Source organism: Staurois parvus, unplaced genomic scaffold (assembly GCF_062004578.1).
Source record: "Staurois parvus isolate SC_StPar_1 unplaced genomic scaffold, SC_StPar_1.0 ptg001090l, whole genome shotgun sequence".
In the NCBI taxonomy this organism is placed as follows: Eukaryota; Metazoa; Chordata; class Amphibia; order Anura; family Ranidae; genus Staurois; species Staurois parvus.
Genome location: NW_028318886.1, coordinates 2,121,470 through 2,137,903, shown reverse-complemented (window position 1 = coordinate 2,137,903; position 16,434 = coordinate 2,121,470). Strand labels below are relative to the sequence as shown.

Sequence of the window (16,434 nt, the reverse complement as noted above, 5' to 3'; positions counted from 1 at the left end):
TCCTATTTATTATCTAATTCTAGCAGCATAAGGATTTAAAATAGCTTACGCTGATTGAGAGAGCTTAGTTTTGCTTTAATATACAGCTCGCAGGTGGAGCACTAGGCTCCTTTTCACATGTATACCTATTGCCACAGTCAGAGGTCAGGCTCAGAGACCACTAGCTATAGAAGTAGAGAGGCTCCCACCAACCAGCTGGATAAATACACAAGCAGGTCACCCTGGTGGATGACGCAGGCTCACCCGACGTGGGGGTCTAAGCACTAATTGGTGTTCACCAGAGCTCCTGATGGTGAAGATGGGTTTTGCTGTGTGTTAGTACCAGATCATGATCCTCAAGATCATCCCACCAGGAGGTGAACAAACTTGGGTCTAGTAGCAGATATAGCAGGTAGGGATCAATCAAGAATAGTCAGTAAACAAGCCAAAGGTTGGTAACAAGTGGTTGCAGGTTAGGATCAAGTGAAAGAGTAATCAAGGTGCAAGCCAAAGGCTGGTATAGAGTAGTAGAGATAAGGATAGCTGCAGGTATGCAAAGGAACAAGATATCAGCTGGAGAGAGCACAATAACCTGGCAAACCGGGGATGGCTTAAATAGGATGTACATGGGGGGAGCAAAGAGTTCAAGGTTCACCAGAAACAAGGTACAAGGTAAGATTATCCAATGGATCAGGCAAGTCATTATCCAGCATCTCAGGTGGCTCAGCACGAAGAGCTACTGCTGGACACATCAGAGGTTATGGTTTCAGATCTTGGTCCTGATACCTATCTATTCTTAGCTTCAATGTTGAAAAAAGTGTTTTGTGTACAGATCTCAAAAGCTCTAATTCAAATTTCCAAACATAAGTGAAAGAGTCAGAGAGTGACCCACCCCCCCTCCCTATGATGTTTAAATCAAATAGAGATTGGCTGAAAGCAAACATGTTGAGTGCACCCTGTATGTACATATGTATGTACAACACTGTTCAACAATATTTTATAACTTATGAAAAGCATATAAAACATTAACCTAAACTCTTATACTCCATAAAATATTAAAATGAATCATCACCAATATAATTTGAGTCATAAATGGTCAGCATTAAGTGGCAGGCCAACTTGAACTCCATGTAAATAATTACCTTTTACTTTTTTTGTGATAGATTGCTACAGACTGATTATTGCCATTGTTACCTTCTTTAGAAATAGCCACGATTCTGTTGTTCAATTCACACTGCATCAGTAACAATAACAACTAAAGTAATTCTAAACACATTTAAGGGTCCTTTTTTTAAAGGTTATGTGAGTTGTTCTCATTTTTCTTTTTGTGTTTTGTCTTCTTTGAAGTTGTTATGCATTCCCTTTCAGCGAATTGCAGAACTGTAGTCACAGACATTTTTCTTTTTGTACCCGGGTGGAATATGCAGAATCCTATTTACAAAAATACAAATAAAATTACCATACAATTCCACAACAATTTTAGTGGGATTGTATGGTTTTGGACACTTAAAAAGAGTATGGCTTTTTTGACTTTTAGTATAATTAGTATTTTAATAGGATTTGGACAAGACTTGCACCAGAAAATGTTATCAAAAGCGGAGTTCCAGCCGTTTTTGTGTTATTAAAAGTCAGCAGCTACTGTAGCTGCTGAATTTTAACCGCTTAAGGAACACCCTATTGCAGATATACTGCTACAGGGCAGCACCTGTGCGCAAAATCACGTGTATATATACGTGATTTTGCATTTTTGAGTAGGGGGCATGCGCGGGCCACGCGCATCCTACCCACACCACCATTCGCGGCCGTGGATATCAATCAGCAGGTCCCAGACAGTAATTACCAGCCAGCGACCAGTGATTACCATCATTCACCAAAGGGGAGGAAGACTGTTTTCTTTACAGTCTTCCTCCCTGTCAGCTCGACCACCAGCAACAACAGACCTCTCTAGCAACAATAGACCACCCACAAAACAATAGATCCCCCTCAGCGACAATAGATTCCCCAGCAGCCAGCATTAATAGAATCCCCCAGCAAACCCCACTAGCCCTTGTCATTACATACATTCAGTGCTGAAGGTGCCAAAACCAGTTTTCCCTCTCAATCTTGCTGGAAAAAAGCTTGTCTATGACCATTATGCACAGACCATGCCTTTTCAGATACAGTGGCGCATTAAGCATATAGACCACCAGAATGTGGATGAGCTTATGTCCCTTTTAAAGTAACATACAGCTACTGAGGACTATCTCCAGGATCTGCCCTTCAAGCTTGTAACCTCTGGAAACAGGAAAAAAAATCAGTCTTGAGCAAGGCTATTCATTTTGTCAAAGGAGTAAACAGGAGACGAGGGGGGAAACACCAATGGATGCTAGGTGTGAACAGCTTCCTAGCACAATATCACTAGTTGCCAAGCATGTTCTGGCATATCTACACAGGAGAGCTTTGTACAGCAAGTCCATGATGAAAAAACACATAACTGAACCATAGTAAACTCTGTTTATTATGCTTCTGTGTATGAATGGACAGGAGTCTCTGTCTCCTGTTCATTCCTCTGCTGTGCAGCTGAGGCTACAGGGAAAGCCACTGGGAAATGTGTCATCTTTCCCTTTCTTTGTCTCAAAAGTGAGATTTCAGGGGTCTGTTTAGACACTTGATATTTCACCATGCCCCCCAACAGGGCTGTAAAAAAACTGTAATAAATAATAATTAAAAAAAAAAACTTGTAAAAATTTAAAAAAAAAATAGTAAAAAAATAAAATAATAAAAATAAGAAACTATTGACACTGTCCACTGTTCTACCGATACTATCCACCGATACCCCCTTCCTCCAAAAGCAATGTGAAGAAAAATGAAAAAAATAATTAAAAAAATAAATTTGTAAAAAATAAATAAATAAAAATAAAAACTAATGACATCATCCGCTGCTCTACTGACACCGTCTACTGTTGTACTGACATTATACACTCCACTGCCCCCTCAAAAGCATTATGAAAAAAAAATTAAATTGTAAAAGTAAAAAAAAATTCAAATAAAAATAAATCACTACTGACACCGTCCACTTCCCTGCAACCCTCCCCCCCAAGCATAAAAAATGTAGCAAATAATTAAAACAAGTAAAAAATAATTTTAAAATAATAAAAAGTAATTAAGGGCTCATTCACACGGGTTATCTTGCGCATACAGTATGAATGAATGGTTTGTTTCTGTGACTGGAACTGCCTGTCACTCCATGGGAATGCAACAGCTGTACGAACACAGCCACAGGTCCTAATCTGACAAGTGTGCAGGTGTGAGTGAGTGGCCCCGAATGTACACTGTTGTATTTGGGGCCGTACATGAAAATGCACACAAATTAAGGCCTACCATTGTTACACATATTAATGTAACTTTATTTTTCTTTATTTTCTTAACTTATTAAAGATTTATTTTGAACATAGTGTAGAGAAATTCTGTGACTAACACATGTAATGTGGGCAGCGCAAAATGTAGGAGGGGCTTTGCGTGGGTGTGGCTTGAATATGGGTGGGGACACAGGGGGCCCCATGATCTCCTAATGCTCAGGGACCCCATGAAATGTTAGTCCACCCCTGCCACAAATGTAACTCAGTAGAGTTTCTGCCTAATAGAATCCACCCTAATGGGTTCCACAAAATAAACAGTCAACACTGGTACCTTTTTAGTGTTCTGATAGTACTCAGGCTTCTCACCCATCAGCAGGCTCCTATAGCAGGGAAAACAAGAGAAAGTTCTCAGCAATAATCAATTTACATAAATAAAACCTTTACACAGCTGAGACTGATAATGAGGTCTGGCTACCAGGCAGGGGCGTATGTACCACGAGGCAAACAAGGCATTTGCCTAGGGAGGCAATTTTTAGTGGGCAGCACCCCCCCCCCAGAAGAAGGGACCTGTTGAGCAGCGGCGGACAAAGCCATGCAGAGCCGCCATTTGAGGGGTACCACCGGTACTCCTGTAGGTGGTCCGGACAGCAGGAGAATCGGTGTGGTAGGGGAGAGCAGTTGCAGAAGCATGCACTGTGTATCTCTCCCTCCAGCAGCTGAAAGCCGGTTTGAGGTTTCTTCCCCTTTCCCTCCTGTTGGCTTTCTGCTGCTGGAGGGAGAGACAGACCTGGCTGGATGGAGTGTGTGCCCTGGTGTTGGGACCAGGGGACAGCCTGGAGCAGGGAGAGGAGAAGTGGTGGAGAGAAAAGAGCCAGGAGGAGGTGAGCTGTTTTGTGTTCTCTGGGCTCTCCCTCCTGTCCATCCAGCACATGATACACGATCACTGATAGATCGTATGGGACTGCACACACACACAGTCTGATTACCACCCCCTGCCCACATTTTTCCCGCTGCCCGGATTTCAGCAGCCCTTGGAGGAGGGGGGTAATCATACTGTGTGTATACAGTCCTATATGATCTGAGAGAGGGAAGAGAGAGGGAAGAGAGAGAGAGAGGGAAGAGAGAGAGAAGGAAGAGAGCGAATAGAGAGAGAAAAGAAGAGAGAGAGGGGGAATAGAGAGAGAGAGAGAAAGAGAGAGACGAGAGAGGGAAGAGAGAGGAGGGAGGGAGAAGAGAGAGATAGACAGGGGGGAGAGAGGGAAGCGAGAATGAGGGGAGAGAGAGAGGGAAGAGAGAAGAGAAAGAGAGGGAAGAGAGAGGCAAGAGAGGAAAGAGAGAGAGGAAAGAGAGAGGGAGGGAATAGAGAGAGAGAGGGAAGGGAGAGAGGGGGGAAGAGAGAAGAAGGGGGGAAGAGAGAGGGGGGAGAGGGGGGGAGAGGACAGGGAAGAGAGAGGGAAGATAGAGATGAGAGAGGGAAGAGAGATAAGAGAGGGAAGAGAGAGAGAGAGAAAGAGGGAGAGGGGGAAGAGAGGGAGAAAGAGAAGAGAGGGGGAAGAGAGAGAGAGAGAAAAGACAGGGAAGAGAGTAGGAGAGGGAAGAGAGAGAGAAGAGAGAGGGAAGAGAGAGAGGGGAGAGTGAAAAGAGAGAGGGGAGAGAGAGAGAAAGAAAGAGGGAGAGAGGTAAGAGAGGGAGCGAGAGAAGAGAGGGGGAGAGAGAGAAGAGAGAGAATCATATATACACACACTCATTGAACTCTCTCACTGGTGGAGGGAGGGGCGCAAAATTTTTGCCTAGGGCAGCAGAAAACCTAAATACACCACTGCTACCAGGTAATATGTGGACCTAGGAATTATTGGCTTTATCTTACTCAAAGCTCTAAAAAGCCACCAAGCTTCAGGACCCAGAAAAAGAACCTATTAAGATTCTGGGAAAACAAGAAGCAATAGGAACATGTTATCATACTGTAAATGGATGACAGCAGAAACAGCTGTGCGGAAGTACTATAATTTATTCTCTAACACATTCAATTTAAAAAGCTAACTCTTTATGTCTCAGTTGTCAGCAACTGATTTTATCCATGAATATTTTTTGCTTACATTGTAAAGGGTTAATAAACTCCAAACCAAAAAATATAATTTATTGCAGCTTACCAATCGTCAGATGTGGTGGCTACATTCGTTTTCTTTTTCAGGCATTTTCTCCTCTGTTCTCACCTGGTGATCTGACCAGTAACACACATCCTGTATTAGAGTGCCCTCACTCTGGGCGAAGGTGCACAGAGACACATTTGGACAGCAGCATTGTCAGTCTGGGGGGGGAGGGAAGTGTTATTTGTGCTCGTAGATATACTCCAACTCACACTGCAGTTACATAAGCAGTTACAGCAACTGTTTTTTTTCCTTTTTTGATAGAGGTATTAAATGAATAAATAAAAGTTGCTCATTGTAAGCATCCCTGTCAATGATAAATGGTTTGTCTCAGTTCTCTAATTGTTACATTTGCAGAAGAGCTTGGCCTGATGAAAAACAACAGACTTACTGTCTAAATCACCAGATAAAAATGAAGGAAAGAAAGCTTAAAAAATTAAAACTAAAGCAGCCGTTACATCTAAGAATTAGTAAGCTGTGATATAATGTTTGTTTTTGAGTTTAATACTGCTTTAAAGTCCAATTCTGGCTTGGCCCAAATAGACAAAAATGGATTTCTTTGGCTGTTACTCATCTCATCTCTGACGCTGTCCTATGCAGACTTGCCCACCCAATCCAACACAATTTATATTCTGAGCTGAATGATGTCCATTGATAAAAAAAAAAAAGGGAATTTTGTCTATCTATTTGGTAAATACCCCCAATCGTACGCCACCAAAGCAAGCCAATGGATTGCTAAGGGGCCCAGTTGTAGATCCCATTCACCCGTCGGTACCTCTACTGCAAAATCACTTGTTTTGATGTTTTAATTTTTAGTTTTGAAGATATTACTCCTTTCATACCTGTCCACTAGTATGTAAAGATTGTACTACCTGTTCATAAATGAAGCCTGAAGTGTGTCATCTAGCACTTACAGCGGTCACTATGGAGTATGTGAACCTTTCCATGTTATTGTCAATGTTAAAAACCTTACTATGCTTTCTGCTATGCAGTTCTTCACAGTGGTTATGCTTTACTGCTGCTTCTCACATGTCTTTGAGCCTCCTGGCCAGAAAACAATGCACTCCCTGAGTGGCTGATATCTGAACAGTTGTTAAGCAGTGATTGCAGTGAAATATATACCCCCTTTAGTGACTAATCTGCAGATCACTTAGTACAATATAAAACATTGAAGAGAAAGCATGTAAAAATGTAAAGATCTTGTCAGCAATAATGTAACATGGAGTTCCGGCCCCCAACCCCCCCCCCCCTGCCAAAAAAAATGAAAAGTCAGCAGCTACAAATACTGTAGTTGCTGACTTTTAATATTAGGGCACTTACCTGTCCAGGGATCTGTCAGTGTCTTCACTCCAAACTGATTCTTCAGCTGATGGGTGCTGGCGTCGCCATCTTGATTAAGGGAAACCATCAGTGAAGCCCACTTCGCATGCGCGAAGCGCCCTGCGCTTTGTGAATGGGCTGCATTCCTCTGGAACCTGTGAAGTGTCCTACAGGAATGCGGACGGGTGGGGGGGGGCAACTTCCGGCATCTGGTGCAGCTGTGCATGGTAGCCAATCAGATTCTAACTTTCAAAAGGTTTGACAATAAAATCTGGAAGTTAATTGGTTTCTATGCAGAGTTGCACCAGATTTTGCACTCTCCAGATTTAGTAAATAACACCCACTGTGCAAATGTGCCTAAGCGCTAGCCGCATTTAGCGCTTGATATTTTTCTTCATTTCAATGGCCAGATTATTAATTTATTCTGGCCATTTAACCACTTCCCATCTGGCCCATGTATATAAATGTCCGGACGGGAGCAGTGCTGGAGCTGGTGGCCGTTTATAAACGTCCTCCTGCTTCCCTGCCTGTGCGCGCTCCCTCTGTGTGAGGTCCCGATCATGTGAACACCTCCAACAAGTAGTATAGTGTTACTATGGTGACACTATACTGCTAGGGTGGCAGTATGTTAAAAAAAAACCATAAATAATAATATAAAAAAAAATGTAAAACAAATTTCTGAAAAATTATAATTTTTGGTTATAAACTAATTTGGGTTCTTTTTTTTTACTAAAAAGATAGCTGAATACATTTTGGCCAAGATTTATGAAGAAATATTATTTATTTGCAAAATTTTATAAGAAAAACACTTTTTTTTCAGAATACTTGGATTTTTTAATTTATATAGCAAAAAAATAAAAATCCCAGTGGTGAATAAATACCACCAAAATAAAGTTTTATCTGTCTCAAAAAAAATGCTAAAACATTCATTTGGGTACAGTGTTGCATGACCGCGCAATTGTCATTCAAAGTGTGATAGCACTGAAAGCTGAAAATTGGCCTGGACAGGAAGGGGGTAAAAGTGTCTGGACTTGAAGTGGTTAATAAACAAATGTCCAAGTGTACCTGGGGCAGCTGCCCCTCCTGCCCTTCTCCCATTGTTCTGGCCCTTCTTCTCTGTGACAACTGGTCCATTATCCTGGGCTGCAGATGGGTAGCAGTGCATGCTTCTTCTCCTGGCCATACATACCATGAATACACCATGCATTCTGCCCTCCATTAGCTTACATCACTTTATACATTTTGTTTCTGATGTCTCTGCTCCAGTCACATGGCACACAGGGTCGTCTCCCTCATGCAGCGGTGGGGAGTCCTCAGTGCTACAGGGAATGGCACAGATACAATTGTGTCAGTACAGTTCATTGCAGCCATCTCCTGCAAGCCCAGGGCAGCAAATGATAGCACACCCCCAGGGGACATGTCCTTATGCATTGACCTCATAAGAATTACGTTTTTTGACTCCAGATGGCATTTAACCTGGAAGAGGACCGGACCACTGTACAAACTCATTTACGAAAAAAAAACGTCTAAGAAGTTAAAAGAGTATTGTAATGATCCAGCCACTAGCGATAAAGCCTGGATCATACAGTGCCTTGAAAAAGTATTCATACCCCTTGAAATTTTCCACATTTTGTCATGTTACAGCCAAAAACATAAATGTATGTTATTGGGATTTTATGTGATAGACCAACACAAAAGTGGTACATAATTGGGAAGTGGAAGGAACATTTTTAACAAATAAATATCTGAAACCATATACCATCACCAGCTTGACTTGTTGACATAAAACAGGATGGATCCATGTTGTGTATACCAAATTCTAACCCATCGTTATGTTGTGGCAGAGTTTGAGCTTTAAATACCAATTGTTGGAGTTACCCAATTTAACATCAACATTCCTAGTAATAAAGAAATTGAAAAAAAACCCCACAAAAGTTGGGACTAAAATATATAACATCCTGGCCACAAATGATCCTGCTTCTAAACTGATGGAGCCCAGGGAACTTATATTTAATTGTTGTGAGGCAAGTTCTGTGGGGTTACTGTGCATGCACCTTAGAGTATTAGAGTATTTAACCACCTCCCACCCACCATATAAGGAAATGACGGGCACAAGACGGTTCTCTCATTCTTGGAGGACATCATATGACATCCACCCACTCTAACTGCGCGTGCACTGCCCCGGGGGTGCGCAGTGCTGCGATCGGTGGTGTGCTGTGTCCCTGGGACACAGTGGATCACCGATCAACAGAAAGAACCGATGACGTCGGCTCGGTCATGTGATCAGCTGTATCCAATCACAGCTGATCACATGTAAAGAGGGAAATGCCAGTTATTGGCATTCCTCTCCTCATGAGCTGTCACGCTGACAGCTCGTGAGGAGAGGAGAGCCGGTAACCAGCATTACTCAGAGGGGGCATCTATACTGATCATCAGGGCACTGATGATCAGTGTGCCCTGATAATCAGTGTAGCCCCAGCAGTGCCACCTGTCAGTGTCCATCAATGCCACTTGCCAGTGCCCATCAGTGCCCATCAATGCCACATATCAGTGCCTACCAGTGCACATCAATGCCACATATCAGTGCCCATCTGAGCTGCCTTTCAGTGCCACCTATCAGTGCCAGTCAGTGCCACCTATCAGTGCCAGTCAGTGCCACCTATCAGTGCTGCTAATCAGTGCCACCTAATTGTGCTAATCATCAGTGCTAATCAGTGCCATCAGTGCTAATTCATCACCCCCCACAAGTAGTACAGTGTCACTATGGTGACACTGTACTGCTAGGGTGACAGTATGTTAAAAAAAAAAACATAAATAATAATATAACAAAATAAAATAAAAATGTAAAAAATGTTTTTGAAAAATTATAATTTTTGGTTATAAACTAATTTGGGTTGTTTTTTTTAACTACAAAGATAGCTGAATACATTTTGGCCAAGATTTATGAAGAAAAATTGCAAAATTTTATAAAAATAACAAAATGTTTGGACTTTTTCATTTATATAGCAAAAAAATAAAAATCCCATTAGTGAATAAATACCACCAAAATAAAGTGTTATCTGTCTACAAAAAAAAATCATATGGGTACAGTGTTGCATGACCGCGCAATTGTCATTCAAAGTGTGATAGCACTGAAAGCTGAAAATTGGCCTGGGCAGGAAGGGGGTGAAAGTGTCTGGACTTGAAGTGGTTAAGAAAACCATTTGATGCCAAATATACTAAAAAATTGATTTTGGGTTTTCCATACACTTTAATACCAAATGAGCATCATTCTACCTGAACATTGCTGGTGATTATGTGTACTGCCTATTTTCTATATCTTTTTGAAGGCAATCACTAAGCATTTGGAATGCTGTGACTTGCACTGCTGTTTTATAATTTTAGTTTAGCTTAGATCATCAACCTTTCCAGTTCACTAGCACTGCTAAATTCTTTCTCAGAGGCATTTGTAAGGGCCTGCTTCTTGTGCAGACGCACTTGAGGGTTAATTAAAGGAACATAAATGGAAGCATGGCTCCTGGTTTAGATTTGAAAAGTCTTTTAATGATTTAAATTGGTTAAATAAAGAGTCTGACAAAACACATGCATAGCTGCCAACATTTTAACATCATTTCCAGAGCCAATTTGAAGGCCATCATATGCTGCACAACAGCTAAAGTCCATTAGCTCCGGAAAAAATTGGGGGAAACAAAAGGTTTGCATTTTATATTTTCACTAGAAACATTTTAAAAGCACATTTTATGTGCTTGTTTAATGCCCAACTCTGGGAAATTTGAAAATTCTCCCTTTCAGCAGGGTTACTCCTGCAGTGCATTAAATGTTTGTTTATTCTAGGACAGAGTAAAAGCACTTTTATTTAGCCATTTCTCCACTTCCCCAGGAAACAGTGCTGTCTCATGCTCCAGCGGTGGACTGTCCAATGGCATCCTCACGTTCAATGCAGGGCTATAGACCATGCATCAGTCTTGATAATGTTGGGGTCTCAGACTGCTGGAGCACTGGGGAGATGAGGCTGCAGGGACCTGTCTACTTACCAGACCTGGAGAATCGGATAAGTAAATCTTCTTTTCTATGCCCCTAGACCTAAAAAAGCAGTTAAGCATTTCCCAGTTGGGCTTTACATTTTAAATAATATGGGGGAGGGTATAATCTTTTTCAGTATATATTGCACTGAAGAATATATTTAAAAATATATATTTTTAAAAATATATATTTCTTAAATATATTCTTCAGCTTTTTTTTAACATATAAAAAAGTAATTTTAACATATATTTTTACATGTATTTGTAAATGCATTCCAAAATGTAAATTTGTATTTTTAAAGACATACAGTATATTTGAAATGTATTTTTACAAATATTTTTCATATATTTTGTAATAAAAACACACACATATATATAATATATATATATATACAGTATATATATATATATATATATATATATATATATATATATATATATATGAATATATTTTGAAATATATTGAATATGGCCAAAATTGTAGCATTTCATATGTATGTCAATATATTTGGGAAGAATATTTTTAAAATATATTTCAAATATATTTTTCTTCCATATGGGTTGGCAGGAAAGATGACAACATAAATGTCTCTGGCACATTTTGCTGGCTGGAAGCTAAAAAGAGTTGGAAATTTGAGTGGAAAGTGAAAAACAGTTTTGATTTTGACTGCTGGTGATTGCTGGTGCTTGTAGTTGTTTTATTTTATTTTTTGGGGTCTTGCTAGCAGCTTTTACTTTTTTAAATCACTTTTTCTGTCAGTTTTTAAATAGCATTTTTTTTCCTTTCCTTTCCTTCCTTCAGTCTGCTGATTAAGGGGAGGGGTTAGTTAGTCAAAGGTGCTCCAGGTACTATATAACTTTCTGTAGAGCTCACTCTGAGCTTGCTCATTCTTGTTCTTGCCCGTATTTCGCTTGCTGGACGTTTGATTAAGTGGAGTTAAAAAAACAGAATCTATTAACCTGTAAGTGACAACTGATATTTCCTATTAGTAATATTAATATTGTAACTGGGATATGAGTGCTAGCAGGGTTGAAGGTTTTGTGCAGTGCACAGTGTGCCGTATGTATGCAACAATGGAGTAACAGCTCCAGGTTGGATAACGCTGCGACAGATGTGAGCGGGTTGCCCTTCTGGAGGAGCAAGTTGCAATACTGGGCAGAACTGACAACCATGAAAAGGGTCTTCTGTTCTCTGAACACGTAGCTAATTGGATTGATGTGGAGGGTGGAGAGGCTAGTATGGATTATCAGGTAGGAAGATGGGTTACTGCACTGGTGTATTTAGGTTTTGTGCTGCCCTAGGCAATACAAAAATTGGACACCCCCGTCCACAGTGCAGAGAGCTTTATGGTGACCAACAACAGAGAGAAAGACACTCACCTTCACAGCTCTGGACATCCCCAGGAAGGACAATTGAGCTCTGCATACAACATCAAGCAGCCCGCAGCCTCTCTCGGATCTCACCTGGTCCCCATGCCGTATATGTCATTCTTCCAGTGGGCAGTGCTGCCCCCCTAACAAATGCCGCCCTAGGCAAATGCCTTTTTTGCCTTGTGGTAAATACGCCCCTGGGTTACTGTAGTGAGAGGGAGTGGTAGGGGCTCACAGAAAAGGAAGGCTGGCCCTGGGTTTGAGCACCCAAACAAATTTGTGAAGTTGAGTGAAGATGTGGGGGGTTGTAAGCTCAGGGGTGGTAGCCCTGGATACCGCTGCTTTCCCCAACAGCCGGGAGGGCAGACCATCTGGGAGGGGTGGTGAGGGTAGTGCAGGAAGGCCTAGACTAGTGGTTCTCAAGCTTCCAATGCCGCGACCCTTTAATACAGTTCCTCATGTTGTGGTGACCCCCAACCATAAAATTATTTCCGTTGCTACTTCATAACTGTAATTTTGCTACTATTATGAAAAATGATAAAACTTTCAATTGGGTGCAGCGTTGCATGACCGCACAAATGTCAAAGTGTGACAGCGCTGAAAGCTGAAAATTGGCCTGGGCACAAAGGGATAAAAGTGCCCGGTAGGCAAGTGGTTAATTAGATCAAAGCTGCAACTAATTCAAGGCTAAGTTCCACCCACTGACCAATCAGAGTGTCTCTACCAGCTGCTGAGGTAACCTGACTGGACAGTACAATGGCAGGTGGCACAGCTCAGCCATGACACCAAGTTTATATAGAGAGGTAACAAAGTAGACCTAAATCAGAGAACACACTTATCCACACAAGGTTCTCCTGGGACAGACCAATGGTGGTGTATGCGCCCAGGCTGGGCTTTGCAGGAGAACACTCCTCACATAGCAAACAAGTCCCAGCCTGGACTCTACCGTCCCCCTCTGGAAGGATCACCATGCGTGCATGCTCTGTTCAGGTGAGACTACAACTCCCAGCATGCCACGGAACAACTTAGGACCTGAGCCCCGTGGGGAATGCTGGGAGTTGTAGTCCCCTCACTGCGACTATGGGCAGCACAGTGGCTAAATGGTTAGACACTTCTCCCTGTGCCTGTGTGGCTTTCCTCTGGGTACTCCGGTTTCCTCCCACACTCCAAAAAGACATGCTGGTAGGGTAATTGGATCCTGGGTAAAATTGTCCCTTGAATATGAATGTGAGAGTTAGGGACCTTAGATTGTACGCCCCTTGCGGGTTAGGGACTGATGTGAATCTACAATATATATGTAAAGCGGTGCGTAAATTGCGCTATATAAGTACCTGAAATAAATAATATAAATAAATAAATAAATAAAAGTACAAGAAGTGGACTGGTTGTGCAGTGTTCTCGGTCCAGTCACCTATTCTGCGCCTCCAGCCCACACAGGCGGATCTGGCGGTCGTACTGCGCGGCCTTCTCCTCGCTTATCACCGCCTGCTCTTTCTCCACCATCTTCTCCCGCCGTTTCTCACACACCGAGTGAATGGAGAGCAACGGAGGGCGGGGCCGGGATTCCTCACTACCTAATTGCCTTCCCACGTGACGTGACATGGAGACATGGCGCCCTCTAGTATGTGAAGTGCTTACTGCAAACCTTGTGTTGACAGACGTACTATACTATACTTAGGAGACCCCTTTGAAAGGGTCATTTGACCCCCAAAGGGGTCATGACCCACAGGTTGAGAACCGCTGACAGTTGGTGATAATAGGGGATTCTATAATCAGAAGGACTGATAGAATAATTTGTCACCAGGGTCTCCTCAACCAAATGGATTGCTGTCTCCCTGGTACTAGGGCTCAGCATGTGGTGGATCGGGTTGAAAAATTACTGGGGGGGCTGGGCATGACCCAGATGTCTTGGTTCATGTTGGAACCAATGACAGAATACATGGAAGGTGGAGAATCCTTAAGAATCAATTTAAAGAATTAGGCTGCAAGTTGAAGGGATGGACCTCCAAGGTGATATTCTCTGAAATATTACCTGTGCCATGCACAACTCAGGAAAGACAGGGGGAGATTAGAGAACTGAATGCATGACTAAAGAACTGGAGTAAGAGGGAAGGATTTGGGTTTCCAGAGCACTGAACTGACTTTTAATTGGGGTGCAACCTATATTCTAGAGATGGTTTGCACCTAAATGGAAGGGGGTCTGCTGTGCTGGGGGAGAGGTTTATGGGACGGCTGGAGGAGTATTTAAAGTAGGATTGAGGGGGGGGGTGAATTAGATTATAATGGGGCATACAGATCAGACGGGTCAGTCCTTATTGGTGGTTGGAATGGGGAAAGATGGGGGGAGGGCTATGCCAGGTGAAAAGAAGGTTCCCATGTTACAAACAACCATTGGAATTGGTACCATTTGTACAAAAATAAAAAATATGCAAAATACGTGTGCAAAAGGTGTCAGTGATTTAAAGTGTTTGTTCACCAATGCCAGGTGAGATGGAAGCTTTGGTGCATGAAGATGACTATGATTGAATTGGTATTGCTGAATCTTGGTTCCATTCTCCACATGGGCCATCAATATTCCTGGCTATGTTCTCTTTCGAAGAGACAGGGTAAAAAGTAAAGGTGGTAGTGTCTGTCTCTATGTGAGAAGTGATCTCAGAGCGAGTGTGAAAGACGACCTAGTTGATGGAGAGTGTGATGAGGCTGAAGTTTTATGGATGGACCTGCACATGGAGGTGCGTACTACAAAGGTAATCGTTGGAGTTTGTTATAAGCCACCCATGTTAATGAGGAGGCTGAGACTCAGCTCCTTACAGAGATCCAAAAGGCTTCAAGGGCTGGGACAGTGATAATAATGGGGGATTTTAACTACCTGGAAATTGACTGGAGTAATAGTACTGCAGGAACAGAGAAAGGGAAAAAATGTATACACCTATTTCAGGACAATTTTATAGTACAGTTCATAGAGGCCCCAACTAGGAATGATGCTCTGCTGGACCTGGCAATCTCAAACAATGCAGAGCTTATTACTAATCTCCATATAAAAGAATATCTGGGTAGCAGTGACCATAACATGATTTAATTTAATGTTAGCTGTAAACAACAAGCACATACAGGAAAAATAAAAAACTCAACTTTAAGAGAGCTAATTTTCCAAGGCTGAGAGCTGCTCTCAAAGACTTAGACTGTGAGGGAATATTGGCCTCGATGAACACAAGACAGAAATGGGAGTTCTTCCAAAAGAGTATATGTAAACACACTGCAAAATATATTCCCATGTGCAACAAGTTTAAAAAGCTAAACTTTAAACCTATGTGGCTTACGGCCAACGTTAAAAAAGCTAAAAATAATAAGAAATTAGCTTTTATTAAATATAAAAATGAAGGTAACCTCTGAACTAAGGGCTGGAGAAGGGCTCTGAACATCCACCCATTCCCCTAAAGGTTCCATTAGTGACCTGATCCCCGCCACTATCAGGCACCTTTGTACAGGACCTGATTTATGAATTTTCGGTAAATCATGAAAAAATTGTGTGATCGGATACTCCTCTACAGTAAGATACGCCACAGTTTTGGGGGGATAGTAAACCCACAGACTTGCCCTCCTCTATTAGATCATCCAACAGTTTTTTAAAGGGACAGTGGGATTAGATGCCAAGGGACGGTAGGTGGCTACATCACTTAATTGTCCAAGGGCATCATCCCTATATTGCACTGCATCAAGTACAACCACAGCTCTGCCCTTATCACTAAATTGTGATCCCTTTTCAAATTTTGTATTGTATCCAACTCCTTTTTGTGAATATTAGATCTATCGGGATCACTATTAGCTTTAGATTTTTACAGCTGCAACTCCTTCTCTACCACCTCCTGAAAGAATTCTACTGCAGCACTCCGTGCCTGTACTCGATAGAAATATTTATCTCCATTGACCAATGCACAGCAGGAGACACCATGAACCCCCTTAGAATGTTCAGCATACAGCACATAAACACAAGATTGCAGAGTATAGACCAAAGTGCTGGCTTTTCTTTGCTTAACTGGTTGCCAACCAGCCACTGTATAAAAACGGCAACAGGGCAGCACTGCTGCGCAAAATCACGTTTTAAAACGTTATTTTGCAAAACAGGTAGGGGGCGCGCGTGAGGCGCGTGACCGCCCTACCCGTGCCAGCAATCGCGGCCGCGGGTGTCAATCACCAGGTCCCGGCCGGTCATTACCGACAATTACCAGCAAACAGTGACACACAGCACAGCTACAT

The 16,434-nt window shown here is 42.1% G+C and overlaps 1 long non-coding RNA gene across 1 annotated transcript; it reads right to left on the bottom strand.

Annotated features, from left to right (window-relative positions):
• Positions 1-1,104: 1,104 nt before the first annotated feature.
• On the bottom strand, positions 1,105-3,699 carry LOC149440358 (uncharacterized). The gene is made up of 2 exons (XR_016307660.1): positions 3,649-3,699; positions 1,105-1,410 (listed from the first exon to the last, which is right to left on the bottom strand). It is a non-coding gene; the product is annotated as an uncharacterized LOC149440358 (long non-coding RNA).
• Positions 3,700-16,434: the final 12,735 nt, after the last annotated feature.